Raw genomic sequence first — 16,766 nt, 5'->3', positions numbered from 1 at the left:
TATGACAGGTGTCAAGGAAGTGTGGCTACTGAAACCCGCCCCAGACTGCCAGCATTTAAATATTATGAATCGGTATTCCTCTTGCTAAAATTTGGATGCAAACACAACCTGCTAGTTGGATAGAAGCTAGAAATGAAAGGAAATTAAATGAAATTATATTATATCCACAAGTGACCAAAGTTGGTCAATGGGAATTGTTACCCACTAATTTGCTGAAACAAAATTACAGGTAAAGGGATGCTATATTGTGCTGTCCCTGCCATAGATTGTTGACAAGCTGAGCAGAGATCCTGTAGCAAAATTATGACATATATAGTGTCTTTATTGAAGTCAAAGGTGTTTTCGAACCCATGTGGGAATGATATGCACGCCATGGCAGCTGAAACGTTGTAAGTTTGGTTTGATGGCATGCCTCAAAAATGTCCTGCAAGTATCAATCATCCAGTGACGGCCTTCTATGAGTCATAAGATGACAATATCTATGACAATCCTTGTAGCTTTTTGGTAACAACTGGATCAGATTATATTGTTGTTGAGCATTCAGTAAGGAATAGAATGGGAAGGAAGATGTATAATGAAAGATTTCAAGAAAGCTCTAGACTGTACTGCAATTCATTAAATATCTCAACAAAGAAGAACAAACATATCACATTATGGCAGATGAAATAAAAAATGGAGTGCCTATTCAAATCCACAGTTCCAATAGAAAGCATTGTTGCCGCAAAATCTAGCAGGACTGGTGCGAGGCATCACCGGGCGAAGGGCCAAACCTATGGCAACAATGAGGAAGGGTTGCCACTGTCACCTCAACAACCTTCCTCCTGCTCTTTAGTGGGATTTCAACTACAAGGGAGGTTTCCCTATATCACTTATAAAATATTGTAATACTAGAGCTTAAGGTGACTTGTTTCTGATGGTCTAAGGATGGATAGAGGGCTTGACAAGGCAAATATGACCAAAATTTTTAGTGCCAGAGCTCAAGCACTCTAGAGTTAAACCAATAAAAGTATTGCTATAAATTAGGGTATGAATGACGTTCTTAAAGGTTTTCATGGAGTAATTGCTGCTCCTTGCTTTGATCTTCTTCAATTTTGTTAACCTGAGCAGCAATGGCTTTGTAATTTCTCATCACAATGGACATCCATTCTCCAAATATGTGCTTAGCATTTTTGGTGAAATCACTCGAGGAAAAACACGTACCTTTCTAGGCTTAGGAGGTTCTTGTTTTATGAGATCATATATCTTGGTAGCCTCATCTTGGACTTGTGTGTTTGTTGCAGGATCTTTATTTCTAAGGCGATATGACACTTCTCCCTCAAATGCCTGAAGGTATGAAGAGAGGACCAATTCATCAAGAGGTTTTAACTTTTCAGGTATTATGCCTATTAAGTGGTTAAACCTCTGGTTGAATTCCCTAATGGTTTCAACTGCCTCTTTTTTAACTAGGAGCTAAGTCACATGGTTCGTGTTCAGCAACAATTGAGTTCAATTCGGGTTCAAATTTTCTGATAAGGTTCAGATGGGGTTCGGCTTTAGGTTGTCTACATACATTTTGAGAATATATATATGTGTGTGTGACGTGTGTGTGTGTGTGATTTAGATGAATTATCAGATAAAATAACATAAAAAAACAAGAAATGAGTATCAATACACATAAAGAAATAAGAAATGACCTTAAAGAATTAGAACTTATTCATCGACTTCAAAATTTAAAAGGACACCTATGTTCAAAATGTCAAACACTTGTAATTCTTAATGTAAATTTACAAAATCTAAGACTAAAACATGATCAAATTTTGAACATATGCCACATTGCCATATAGTACAAATACTACAAGTCTACTCAAAATATAAAGGAAATCCATAACATCAAACATTTATCATATCAAATCCTTATTATCCCTTAAATTGTTTCACAACATTTAAAACAAAATCAATATCTCTATTCTTATGGCCTAGTTGTAACATCGAAAAGCTCTAAATCATCAAAAGCACATGAGCTCTGACTAGTAGAGGCACTAGAAATGTGATCATCAAACTCATCAATAAGTGGAACTCTATCATTAGTAGTCTCGACTCTGATCTAGTGAGTCACCATAACTACCAAGATCATCTTCTTCTGCAATTTGAATAGCCTCAAACCATGGTTGAGGGGAACTAGATATATCCTTGGCCATGCTGCTCAAAACCAATTGTAACCGGAAACATAAACAAGGTCCTACAACCTTGTAGATAGTAATTGTTTATTTTCTTTGATTGTATATGGTTAAAGCTACTCTAATTCCTTTCACAGGTAGAGGCACTTGATCCTTGGCTCAAAACACAAATCGCAAAACATTGCAATTCAGGTGTTTGTGATCCTTAAAACTCACACCATTTCCTTGGAGGAGTAGTGGGCCTATCCTGTGTGGCAAAAATGCTTCCAAATATCCACTCCTCTGACTTGTAAGCTCGAAGTTGCTCTCTAAGCTTCCTGGCTTCTTCTAGATTTGGAGTCAACTGCTCAATAGCTGCATAAAGGCCACTCATGATTCCTAAATCATTATTTCTTTTTATCCCAAACAATCTAGGGGCCAAATAACAAGTCGTTGCATGGAAAGGGCTATGCAACATCTTGCATCTTCCATCTATTACCTCCCATATTTCCATGTACTCACATGTAATTTCTACATGTGATCCAAGCCTTCTCAATGGGAGTTCAGTCCAGCAATCCAATAGGTGATACAATATGTGCCTCTGCCCATGACAAAGACAAACAGGCTTCGATCCCTTGGAAAATTCAATGACAAAATGGGAACAAAAGAAAAATTGCGGCGTCTGCAATAGCAGATAAACTCAACCCTTGGATGCAAAGGAATTCGACTTGTCGCTGACAAGTCACACTCGCTCCTTTCAAAGGATTTCAGTGCACCACTGATCCGCCACGATACCAGTAACTTGGCTCCCTGCAAAGGAACAATCAACTCTTCCTATCATTGACTGCAATCCTTCTTAATATGTATACAATGACTCGGCCCTTTTATAATAATTCGGCCACTACACAAGAATGTCAACCTTCACAAATATACTCGGTCTCTTGCTATTTGTCTGCTCCTAATAAGATTCTCAGCCTTAACCAAATAATTGCAATTTGATTTGATCTCCCTGCTCGACTTAACAAACTTGTGCGCTCAAGCTGGGACAATTTTGATCTATGTTCACACAGCGAAGGATTTTAGCAATCACTAAATCGGCTCAACCCTATCACCTTCTAGGAGTGTTGTCATAGCTATGCATTAAATTTTTGCCTCAATCCTTGCGTGGATGGGGGCTTCAACCAAGCCTTACTCCTCTGCAAATACGACTTAGATTCTCTATATGCTAATGGGGGTTTGGTCCATCCAATTCGCCCAAATCTTAGCAAATAAGAGATTTTCTTAAGTCAATACTTGGCATTTTAATAAGTCGGCCAAATAATATTTAGCCTGAATTTGATTTTATGCTCACGCCCCCTTTTTATAATATAAGTTTGATTTTCAACCTTCACAAAGTATTTCCACCTTAGATTGATAGTTTCCTTAATAAAATTTAGACTTGGCTACATAAAAAATTCGTCCAATTGAATTGCCCAATAAATATTTTGTCGAATATCTAATATTCACTAGACAATTTGCTCATGGGCCAGTAATTTGTTGAGCATATTTTCGAAAACTTGACATATATCCTTTCCATATCCAATAATGCCTACAAAAATAATAAACCCTTGACCTTCCACTAAAGTTTCTTTGCAGTAAAACCCTCAAGCTGGCAGGAAGACAAGCTCTAATACCACTATAATATCCCAAATGCAAATTTTCGCCAGATATTGCTTACAAAAATTACTCCACAAATTTTCCTAGTGAAATCAATAGCACAACAAATAAAATTTGCAGAGAAACCCAGAAATGTGACAATTGCAAAAGACACAAGAAATGAGAATAATGCAGCTTTATTTATTTACTGAGAAATTTAAATATAAACCCTCTATAGAAGATAGCTGCAATGATAGCCATCAAAAGATCTGCCACAATGTTGCACCGGCCCTCAACCAAAAATGAACTAAATTTCCACTGCTAAGCTCTCCTGTGAATTCTAGATGAATTCGCCAAGGGGAGATGGGTACTCGCCCAGTCTCACTAAATCACCTAAGGGTTTCTGTCTAGGGGCTACAAATGAAGTAGAGAACTGAGTTCTCAAACCTCTCATACAAGAAGAAAGATCAAATCCAAGATGTTTTGTAATCGCCTCCCCCTCCTCATTTTAAATGTAATATCCCCAACGGGATATTTGGCTAATTTTGTAGAATCTTAACTCAACCAAAATTTCTCCATAAAATTACCATTCAATCAATAGAAGGTTGCCATGTAAAATATAACAATTAGAGTGCATGCAACTTAATAATACGATAAGCCGAAATAATCTCAGCTTTTATTATAATAGAAACTAGGGTTTACATGTTGATACAATAAAATAGCTAAGATAGGAAACTGACCTCAAGAATCTGCTCCAATGTTGTGTTGGCCCTCCAAAACTGAACTGAAATGTCATTGTTGAGCTCTCCTATGAATTCTGGATGAATTCACCAAGGGGAGATGGGTACTCGCCCAATCTCACTGAATCACCCGAGGGTTTCTGTCCTGGGGCTACCAATGAAGTAGAGAATCGGGTTCTCAACCTCTCATGCAAGAAGAAATATCAAATCCAAGATGTCCCCCAATCGCTTCCTCCTCCTCTTTTATAAATCTGATGGACCCCTCTAGAAGCTCATATTTTATTATTATTTTAATCATTGAGCACATTTTCCTCTCTTTATTTCAATTAAAATATTCTTTTTAATGGGTAAAATGATAAATTGGCCACCATGACTTCTCAGGGCACTAAAAATCATTCTAAACCATCCCATCTTGTAGATCTCATTCTAGTTCCAACGAGCTATTACACTAAGCGGTTCCGTCAAGTATTCCTCTCGGAATGCCACCTTAAGTGTAATTAATTGAGTTAAGCCCAATAATAACCATGTTTCTTGAAAGTTGTCGGAATGCAACAGAAAGAAAGACAAGTTGTGCAGTTGATGGAATATGCCAAGCGAATGCAATCGGATATCATAAAAACTCCTCAAAACCCCACGAAACATCTCCAAAATCCCCTAGGCCCGCTGATGAAGTAAACTTGCACATGTGACCTGTTGAAGAATCTAGGGCAGTTAACATTAGTAAGATTCTTCTAGACTTGATAACAATTTGAGAAGTGCTTTTACAATTTATCTTAGCTTGATCTTCTTCTTATTACTAGTGTGTGTGTTTACTTCATCAAATTGATACCAAAAACAAAGATACAAGAACTCAATAAGTTGGCATTCTACCAGGGCCAAAACCTCTCCCTCTTGGAGAGGAAAACCCTCACGTAATTCTTCAGAAACTCATTCATATAATTTACAAAAACAATATTTATTTTTCTTGACAAGTACAAAGATCAAAATTACATTGACAAATACCAAACCTAGTTACACTTTTCTTCAACACTCCCTCTTAACTAGGGAGGTATTTACAATGGTACTTGGTTATTCTCAATCTAAAGAATTTCTCATAAGAAGAATCGAATTGGTAACCCATCTATATAGCATCATAGTAACCAACATTGTTTCCACAGCAAGGCCTTGACTGACATCTCTATCTCTCATCAGATCGGAGCACAATGTTGGCGAGACCAATGACTATAGACACCTTTGTCATTGTCTCTCAAAGTACATACCCATCCGAGTGTTCACTAAGTATGACCTTCTAGGACTATCCTTATCTTGGGTTCCCAGCCCTCAAAGAATATCGGTCCTCTTGCCTACTCTTATCTTGGATGCCCTACACATCCTCAAAGAGTATCGAATGTCAGATGATTACCCAATCCTCCCATTCTTTCTTCTGAGGTGAAGACAAGAATGTTGTGTCTATCTCTCCCTCAATTAGGGAGGATACATCCACCATGTGTCTACATTTCTCTTCACGGCCTTCACTAAGACTTACGGTTGTTAGTCTTGGTCTAGTGCATGACACATGAAATAGAAAAACACAACTGTCACTCCTTTGTAATCAAGGGTGATATAATTCAAGCTCCCTCTTGATCAAGGCCCTGTCAGAGCTTCCTCTTAGCTAGGGACTCTTCTATACATCAGCAACTTCTTCTTCATGGGTCCTTCAGCTGCTTGATCAACTTCTTTCCTTGATGTCATAAAATTCAGTTGAGCTTCTTTCTTGTAGGGCATCAGCCATCAATCACTTTCCGGTCATTCCTTTCTTTGTGGAAAGTGGCCTTCTTGATACATATTTGGAACCTTCGGCGTGTAGCTACTTCTTTCCCATCATGCTTCTTTCAAGAATTTCCATCCACCACATGAATGTCAGTTGTACTTGTACTTACAATTCTTGTTCCAGTAGCCCTGCATGCACTCATCCAGATATTATTCAAGAAATCAAAACATAACATTAAATTAAATCATACCTTACTAGATGGCTCTTCATCATGTCATCTACCTGTAGGTATCAACATCCTGCATTCATGTTGACACATCTCCCAAAGATGTCCATTGTCAAGGGTTTTCATCTTTTCCATCAAAGTCTTCATATCTTTCCGGGAGATTTCCTAGTCAAGTCTTCTTGGTCTTTGGATTTTGATTGCCTTCATTAGGGTTGCATATCTCACGATCTCTTCCTTCCTCACTCATTCCATTCGAGGAGCTTTCAATCAGAGTTTCTTAACTATAGTCAACCACCTCATACTTCATATGAGGACATATTATGTTGATTTCATCTTAGTGTGACTTTATGCCTTCCTACATCCTTTCAGAGGAGGAGATCCTTTTTCTCTTGATCATGCTTCTCAATATAGAAGTAATGATCCATGTTACCTGCAACCATACGACATGACATTATAATATTAAACACAAGCATACATACCTTATTTTACCTTCAGGTCATTGAGGCTTCTTCCAGCAGCTTCCTTGATTGAAGAGATCTTCAATCCCTTGATCTGCTTCATGTCATCACATCATTATCTCATGGATTCCATAGGTTGGAATTCTTGTTGAAACACTTGCTTCCTCTCTAGATTAGAGAACCCTTCGATGAGGATTCCATCAGAGAATTTTGAGGATCTTGTATATCCCCAACTGGTAGATGTTTCCTTTTTGACTTGATGTATGATGAGCCTTAGATGACTCCTTTCTTTTCTTCAATGTCCATTGAGGTTCCCAAGAGCTATATACCCTACATGTTTGTTTGCCATGGATTTTGTCCTTCATGATTCCCATGGTGATGTCACGAGCTCTTGTTTCTAATGCTTCCATGATGCCATGATGCATCTTATTATCATTGTCATATCTTATAATACAAGATTTAGGAGCTTATAATAGGACCCTTTTGTGATGGATACTATCTTACTCATAGGAGAGATTTGTTACTCCCTCTTTCCTTGGCCCTTTTCTTCAGCTTCTTCCATCTTTCAGTGATATGAGCTTCCAAAATCTTTCTATAGCATTGAATCTTAGCTATACTTATTCTGTCTTGTTTGAGGACGAACCTTGCCTTTCCTTTCTACACATGGTTCAGTTCTTTTAACCTTCAATATTTTTGTCATCAACTTGTCTTTCTCTATCTAGCATAGAGACCACAAGTTGTTGAATGAGGTAACCTTCTTGTTCATGGACATTTTTCACCTTGCCTATCAGTTAGAACGATAATGATTATCTTCCTTCCTAGATCTTGTAGATGAGATCTTATGAAGATATCCTACATCCCTTGACACCCTTTACTTTCATGTAGATCAGATTTTCAAGTGACCTTCTTCATTGCATCTTTAAAGAATGAGTTTATCATCTACATCACTTTGATATCTCCAATATTTCTATGTGAGGGGATCTTTCATAAGCATCCCTTTCCATAAATTCAGAGGAGACCTATTGATATGTTTAATGACTTCAGCTTCTTAGAGGACTATGACTATCCTCCTTCTTCATGCAAGGAATCTTGATGACCCATCCAACCTATAGATGTCCTTGCAATCATGAAATCATTTAACCAAACTTAATTATAGAATGAAAAGATACTTGTCATGTGAAGATGAAATCTTCACCTTGATCATGTTGGAAGTGGTTGAAGCAGATGCATTGATGCTTCCTCCGGATGAGATCCTTGTTGTACTGATAGGAAGATTGCCTTCTTTGCCTTCGAGTTACTTCGACTTATACATCTGACAAACTGTTGATGTACTTGGGATGGCACTGCATTGCTATCACATAAGTAGACCATGGAACCTTGTAGTATGCAGCATTGTGTAGAATCATAGAGTATTGAGGTCGCTTGCCATGATGTATAGAGACCCATTAGTTAGAATTGTTGTGTCATAGGACTTCATTTTATATTCAGTATTGTTTATACAAACTTCTATATATGTGCCCTTGAATATATATCATCAAGCTCTGAGAATCCGAGATGTCAAGATTGTTCCTTTTATAGAAAGGATTCAATCCAAGGTTGACATCTTCATATAGTGGCACCGAGACTGTGGGTAGAATGGGACTTGTAAAATAAATGTCATCTGGCTGTGTATATCCGAACTGAACTGTTGTATGAGCTCTCCTAATCGAGTCTTCTGCCTGTGATCATTTGCATCTTTTGTCCAAGTTTTCTAAGGCTAAGAATGTGGGAAGAATCCGAGTATAGGTCATCAAGTTGAGAGAGACTGTAATTCAAAACTGTGACATTGTATATTGTTGTTGTAGACTAATCCTTGAATGTCTCTTTTAGCTGCCCTTCCTTTGACTTTATTACCTTAGCTCTTATCCCATGTTGAAGAATATAGGGCAGTTAGCACTAGTAAGATTCTTCTAGACTTGATAACAATTTGTGAAGTGCTTTTACAATTTATCTTAGCTTGATATTCTTCTTATTATTAGTCTGTGTGATTACTTCATCAAACTGCTACCAAAAATAAAGAGACACGAACTCAAGAAGTTGGCATTCTACCAAGGCCAAAACCTCTCCCTCTTGGAGAGGAAAACCCACACGTAATTCTTCTTATAGAGATTCCAATTGACGAACACCAAGACCATGACCCTTGACCTACTAGGCCACTCCAAGACCAAGACACCAATCCTCTTCTTTGTCATTGTTGAGATCATCATCATCGTTGTACCATTGAGGCCATCATTGCTACATCATCGAGATCTCCATCACTATTGCAACATCGAGATTATCACTGTTGTACCACCGAGATCCTTACTGTTGTATACTCGTCGATATCTTCATTTCAACAAAGAGATCTGAAATATATATATATATATATATATATATATATATATATATATATATATATATATATATATATATATATATATATATATATATATATATATATATATAGGAGAGTTGCACTTAGTTTTACCGAGATACTGATCTTCTCCATTGAGGTCATGACTGTAGTTATACTAAGATCATACTTGCATCTATTATGACTGCTTCTGGACTATATACCAAGACAGAGTGTGTCTTCATGAGATCACTGCCTTATCACAATAATGCCGAGATTGTGAGGTTGCTTCAAAGGTCACTGTATAGATAGAGCTAGACAGTGAACACCGAGGAGATGAGGATTGTAGTTTTCTCACTGTAATTATTGCAGAGATATTCGTGATGCATCCTGTTGTCACTCACTACACTGTGGATTTCAATTGGTCAAGGTTACCCAAGAGCAGTAAAATTTGAAGTCACTTTCCCAGGCCACAAAAGATCTTAGAGCTAAATTGGACCCTCCCCATTGCATAGTGCTCGGAAGGAGCTTTCCAACAGTATATGGAAGTCCAAGAATGGACTTCTAGATAAGAGATAGAGCAATTTTAAACTGCCCCTTGAGAAACTAGAAAACAAAGAGAAAAGCCCAAAGGACCAAGGCAGATCACAAATTAGGCTCAGGCACAGTAAATCCCACACTACCGGCCATCGGCGAATCAACGAAGTAGAGGGACTGCCACTCAAGAAAACCTGCAGGGTTGTGATTCGCCGATATAATGTAAAGTCGTCGGGGAAGGCCAATTTCATTTAACAAAGGGATTCCATGAAAAACAAAGGTCGGGTCGCCCCCTTCTCTCTCCTCCACGTGGCAAAATATGGTAAATCCCGCATTCCCGCATATCAAGCATCCCGTAGTCCTGCACCCCGCAGTCCTACAGCTTCAAAGTATATCCCGCATATTGGCTATCGGCAAGATCCCGGGCACAGACTTAAGGTTATCAGCGGTTCACAGTGTCGAACGACGATATCGTAGTCCCGCAATCCCGCGATATCGACGATCGGCGAATAGGTGAGGTTCTAAACTTAAAAGACTGGCGAACCGTCGATTTTGCGATATAGTGTTACATCGCTGGGGGAGGCCTAGAATCGTTAACAAAGGAATTTCATGAAAAAACCAAGGCCTGGTGACCTCCTTCTCACTCCTCCATGTGGCGATACGGCATATCAGCGATGGGCAATCTCGCAATCCCACATCCTACAATCCCGCAATATCGGCAATCGATGGAATAGAGGGGCTACCACTCCAAAACCTCGTAGGGTGCGATTCTACGATATTGTGTAAAATCGCCGAGGAAGGCCAAGATCATTTTACAAAGGAAACCCATGCAAAACAGGGTCGGCCGGACCATTTTCTCTCTCTTCCTGGGGGCCACGTGGCGCAATGTGATTGGTCCTAATGGCTGACATGGCAGCTGACGTCATCAATGATGTGGCTGTACAGAGGACACGTGGCACTCAGTTTCGGCATTTTCAAGGGTTCTATGGGGCCATTTCCGGGTGACACGTGTCACCACACATAGGGTGACATGTGGCAGTGATGACATCACCCCGAGATCGGCGATCGCACAAAGTGAAAGTTCATTCTTCGCTGATATCCCTCTCGACTTGTGATTGCGATAAGGAAAAAGGCCCCCGGATGCGATAAGTTATTATGGCATGGTCTATAAACATTTCGCGTCCAGGATATCGGCTAATGGGGGCAATGAAATTTAGTGGTTCCACCCCCTCTCCCTGCTTCAGGCTTGTTAACATATTTCCACAATGGGGTTTGGTCTTGTTTAGTTTTTTGAGAGTCATGTTCACCCTCCTCCAGCTCCTCCTCACCGGGGTTTTCATCAAATCCACTTTCTCCAGCTTCTTCATCCCCCTCTTCATTTTGGCCCCTCTGTTTCCTACTCTCCAACACCATAATAACCATAAAAGGGACCAAGAAGAGGAAAATGCCAAGAAATATAGCCAGGTCCATGATGTTTGATATTTGTAGGCTTTTGAATCTGCAAATTAATTTAATTTATTTAGATTAATTAATTTAATTTAGATTCATGATTTTTTTACTAAATATAGTTAATAAACTAAATTAAACTAACTAAATTACTACCTAACTAAATTAAACTAACTAAACTAAATAAATTACTAAGTTACTTACCTCTTTGCAGGCTTGCTCCTTGCTCCTCGGCGCTTGCTCCTCGCTTCTCCTCGCTCCTTTGCTCTTGCTCTCCTTTGCTCTTGCTCTCATTCAAGTGATAATGAAATTTTTTTAGCCCCATTGTGTTTATAAAACATAAATTTTTTAAAAATTTTGATTTTTTTTTGGCGTTCACGATTTTTTTTCTGCCGAATCGCTCCCATCGTCGGTCGAATCGCTCCCGGAGCGAAAATTTAAAGTTCAGGAGCAATCGCTCCCTGATCACTCCCAAGCTATAATTTTCGCTCCGGGAGCGACAGGAGCGACGCTCCCGATTTTGGCAAGGAGCGGAAATTTTTTTATCGGGAGCGCGCTCCCGCCCGAAGCACAGATTGGGAGCGGGAGCGGGGGGGGGGGGGGGCGCTCCCCCGCAACATAGTTTCAGACTATATGGATTTACAATACAGATTTTCTAGATTTCCAAGTCTTACAGTATGTTCTCCCTATGTTAAAACCCATTTTGTTCATGTTTCTTCTCTGAATTCATGTAATTGTTGTTGTTAGAAATATTTCAAGACTTCCTCACAGATTCGTTGGTATCAATATGTTATGCATGTGCCTGTAAGTTCCTCACATATTCATTTGTATCGACATTGTTAATGCTAGTGCCTACATGGATTATTGAAATTATATCTTTAATAGTTGCTCTTCATGAATCATAGCACAGAGCCTCTCTTCTTCCCATTATATCTACTTCTAACTCAGATAAGTATAGGAATTCTTAAAGCTGCAAGCTCTATGTGTTATGCATATAATTCTTGATGTTGTAAGCTCCATATGATGAGTTACTCCTCCTCCTCATCCTCTATCATTGCTCTGCAAAAGTCTATTAAACTGTAAGTCCTTGGACTACTCGGCCTCCACTGTTTTATACATATTTCTAAGATTTGTATATGGGAAGAAGTACCAAGAAATTCATGTCTTACTCCTTTAGGTGAATGAACCAGCCCATTATATATGCATATATACTATATGTGATGTCTCTATCTCTAGAAAATCATATGATATACACAAAATCTAGATGTGCCCAGGCACTGGTTTTGTAAGCAATCTAAGGCTATCTCTGGGAGCTACAACACACCCTACTGTACCCGTCGAAGTTCCTGAGCTGGAGGATAGGCCTCCAAGAATGTCATCCAAAATTCTTCCAGCAACTGTCCTATACTTCCTGCACCTATACAAAATTCAGAGAGAATATGAGTTCTTTTATTCTGCACTTCTTGTACCCATCCGAAGCTCTGAAACATTGTGATCTCATACGAAAAATCTCAGATGAATTCAAGATCTATCTTTGTGATTTGCGAATACCCTAGCTGGGTATTTATAGTTGTTTCATCCCCATATTTAGCCGACCTATTAGTGGAACAGTTGTGTCTCTATTGCAAGCCGACATGACTTTTATTTAGTTCATTTGTTAGCTGACTTCATCCAGAGGATTGTGCTTGTCTTGGAGGGTTGTTCTAGACATTTAGTTTGACCCATATACAATACACATAGGCTCAAGAAGAGCTCTTCAATTTTCTTTCGACTCTTTGACTTTCCTATACCTATGGAATGAGCAAGAAACTCATTCATATAATTTACAAAAATAATATTTATTTTTCTTGACAAGTACAAAGATCAAAATTACACTAACAAATACCGAACCTAGTTACACTTTTCTTCAACATGACCTGTCTGCCTCTAACCCTGAAAGTCAATCCATAAGGACCACCAGAAAAAGGAACATCACATTATAGATTTGATGGACCTCTCTAGAACCTCCTATTTTATTATTATTTTAATCATTGAGCACATTTCACTCTTTTTATTTCAATTAAAATACCTTTTAAATGTCGAAAAATGGTAAATTGGCCACCATGCCTCCTTAGGCCACTGAAATCACTTCTAACCATCCCATCCTATAGATCTTCTTGTTCCAGTTCCAACGAGTTATTACACTAAGGTGTTCTGTCAAGTATTCCTCCTGGAATGCCACCTTAAGCGTAATTAATTGAATTAGGCGCAATAATAACCCAATTTTACAGGAATTATCAAAATACAATGGAACGAGAAGCAAGTTGTACGGAATCAATCTTGATGATGGAATATGACAAGTGAACTCCTCTAGACCCCATAAAACATCTCCAAGAGCCCCTAGGGTCGCTGATGAAGTAAACCTGCACCTGTGACCTGTCTACCTCCAACCCTGAAAGTCCATCCTAACCATGTCATTAAGGAACACCAGAAAAAGGAACATCACAGCTTTGATCCGGGTCCAAAAATATATTTTTCAAATTTTTCTCCTTGAAAAATCCCCCTTCAATTAACCACCATGGTCCAAAAGTTTGATTTTACTTAAAAAACCAATTTTTCCTTTGATAGAAGGCCTCAAAAATATTTTCCAATTTCTTTCCTCGAAATTCCCTCATTCAATTTAACCACCTGGGCCAAAAAATTGATTTTTCTTGAGAAATTATTTTTTCTGGTCCACTCTGGAAAGGGAATCATTTGGGTCACTCCACATCCACTCATTGATTTATCCTTCATTAGTTACTCCATAATATACCGAGTCTCCTCCCATCAGTGAAATTCTGTAAATAGGAGGGAGCCTTAGCTGAGGTGACAGTGGGCTAAGTCTCCATTTGTTGCCCTTGGCCTAACATTTGCCCTTTAGGGATCCCCTTTAGGTCACCTGCTAGTTTGAGCAGTAACATTTTGTCATTGTTGCCGAGGAGGAAGCAGGTTGACCTCCCTAGTGAATCATTGAGGAATTGATTCATTGACGACATTTATAAAACATTCCTCTGGCGACTCCACTCATTGTCCAATCCCCTAGTTTACTTGAAGGTGACAACATTCCTCCTTTAACTAGGGTTGCTGCAAAAAGGGGAGAGCAAACTCCATCACCTATTGGAACCGCTCTTTTCCCTGAATTTGAGAAGGTCAGTGATCCATCTCCAAAGATGCCATCTAGTTCAAACACTAACCCCAAACAAGATCAACCCAAGATGACCAAGAGTGAAAGACACTTGGTTAGTGTCTTTGCCCCTTTGAAATTAGAAAAATATAACCGATGGTTACCCAAATTCAAAGGGGATGCTACTTGGACTGCCCATGGTTTTATTGAAGAATTTTATTGGCAAATGTCCCCCAGAATGATCTTTGATGAAGATAGGCTCATGATGCTTTTTGCCTTATCACTTGAGGGACAAGCAAGAGATTGGTACCAAAGCCTTCCCCCTGCATGCATACAAGACTCCAATAAATTTGAAAACCTATTCATGAAGAGGTGGTCATGCAATGCTCAATGGACCTTCAACATCGAAAAATTCTAACAAATAACCAAGGGAAGGGAGGATGTGCAAGAGTTCATTCAAAACTTTGATAGGGTAGTCAAAGATATAGTTGATCCTTTGAAGCCATCTAAAGCCAACATCCTTGATAAATTCATAAAGGCGGTGGGTGGCCAACTCACCTATGTGTTAAGGGATAAGAAACCTTTCAATTTGGCTGACGCTAAAGAAATGGCAATGGTCGTTGAAGAAAACATACGAATCTAAAAGGTTGATATCAATGACAACCCTAGAGCTAAAGTTGAAATCAAGAAGGAGAAGTCCAAAGATCAACATGAGGAAACTCTCCTTGCCATTCTCAAAAGAATGGAAAAGTTCACTGAAGAAGCCAATGCACATGATAGGGTTATCATGAACAAAATCACCGCCTTAGAAAGGGCCCAAAAATCAAGTTATATCCCTAAAGGAAAGCCTTTTCCCAAAAAGCAAAGTGAAGAAGATAGGCCAAGCTCTTCTCAAATCCCAAACACTTTGGCTCCAACTAATGCCGTTGAGCCAGACTCTTCATCTGAGGATGAGGAAAGTGAGGGGGAGGAAAGTGAGGATGAACAAACTGATGAGCAAGCCAACCTTAAGGAATCTGACATCTTCAACATTTTGTTGGGGGGATCATACACACATCCTCCCATTAGTGAGGTCACCCTTAAAGAAGAAAAGGAAGAATCCATTCTTAACTTTGATAGCCAGGGAAGATTCAAAGGGGTCCAATATTCCTGAAAGGAAAAGGACAAAGACCCCTCACCTCCTAAGGAACAACCTAAGGAAGATCCATCACCTAAGCAAGCCCCTCTCAAAGAATCCATCCCCAAAATTCCTCCCAAGAAGGATCCCCCAACAAAAGCCAATCTGAAAAAGGATCCTCCAAGGAAAGAATACATCAAGAAGAAGGAAAAGGGGAAAGAAATTAAACTTGGCATCGACATAGGGGCTGTCGTAGGAAAGATGACTATATATATTCCTCTAAAGGAGATTGCTAAGCTTCCTGAGCAACAACAACAAATTAAGAAGTCCCTAGGGATTCAAGAAGAAGAACTGCCTGAAGAATTGCAAAACATTCATATTCCTAACCGAAACCCTGGGAATGAACCTTTCTTGCTTACTTTGGATATCAATGACCTCTTCTTACAAATTGTATGTTAGACTCAGGGGCTTCCGCGATTATCATGCCTTTGACTGCTATGAAGCAATTGAGTCTCAGCATCACTCGACCATACAAAAAAGTGTGTGGTTTTAATTCCAAACATGTAGAAGTGGAAGGTATCATCAAAGACCTTAAGGTTTCTTTAGCTAGGAATCCCGATATATCCCTCCTGTTATTGTTATTGATATTCCTGATGTGTGGGGGATGTTATTATCTAGGAAATGGGGAGCTACTGTTAGGGGGCATGTTCAAATGGACCTATCATATGCAACCATCCTGCAATCTGATGGTACCCCTTTCATCCTTTATAGGGAACCTACTTACTTACATCACGTGATCAAGCCTGGACCATACTATGAGACATACGAGATCGAGAAACCTTCCCCTATTCTCCCTACCCAAGAAGTTTGTATCCTCAAGCGGCCAATATCTCAAACAAGCAAAAAATGGAAGCCTGAGAAAGAATATAAGGTTGGGGATTTAGTCTTGGTTGATAAAGATCCCATACCTATCAGGGTTCATGGAAATGTTGGGGATGATTATTACTACATTGCCAAACTTAACGACGAACTTTGGCCTAAGCCAGTCAAATTAAGTTGTATCACCTCCTTCCTTGGGACTTGACATTATATCATATGCATGGTAGAGTAGGATGCATTGCATGTTGATTTTCACATTAGAACTAACATCATATGATATTTCTCATGGTAGATAAATGCATATTTGCATATTTTATTTTCTATTGATTT

General features: G+C 39.0%; 1 protein-coding gene across 4 annotated transcripts in view; it reads right to left on the bottom strand.

Annotated features, from left to right (window-relative positions):
- LOC149138125 (uncharacterized) overlaps positions 1 to 16,766 on the bottom strand; it is a 437,257-nt gene that overhangs the window by 179,637 nt on the left and 240,854 nt on the right. The gene's annotated exons all lie outside the window — the stretch shown is intronic.

Source organism: Pinus tabuliformis, chromosome X, assembly GCF_031772625.1.
Source record: "Pinus tabuliformis cultivar Carrire ecotype Pingquan chromosome X, CPIR1, whole genome shotgun sequence".
In the NCBI taxonomy this organism is placed as follows: domain Eukaryota; kingdom Viridiplantae; phylum Streptophyta; class Pinopsida; order Pinales; family Pinaceae; genus Pinus; species Pinus tabuliformis.
The sequence above is the reverse complement of the archived record's forward strand: the minus strand, read 5'-3'. Positions and strand labels throughout refer to the sequence as shown.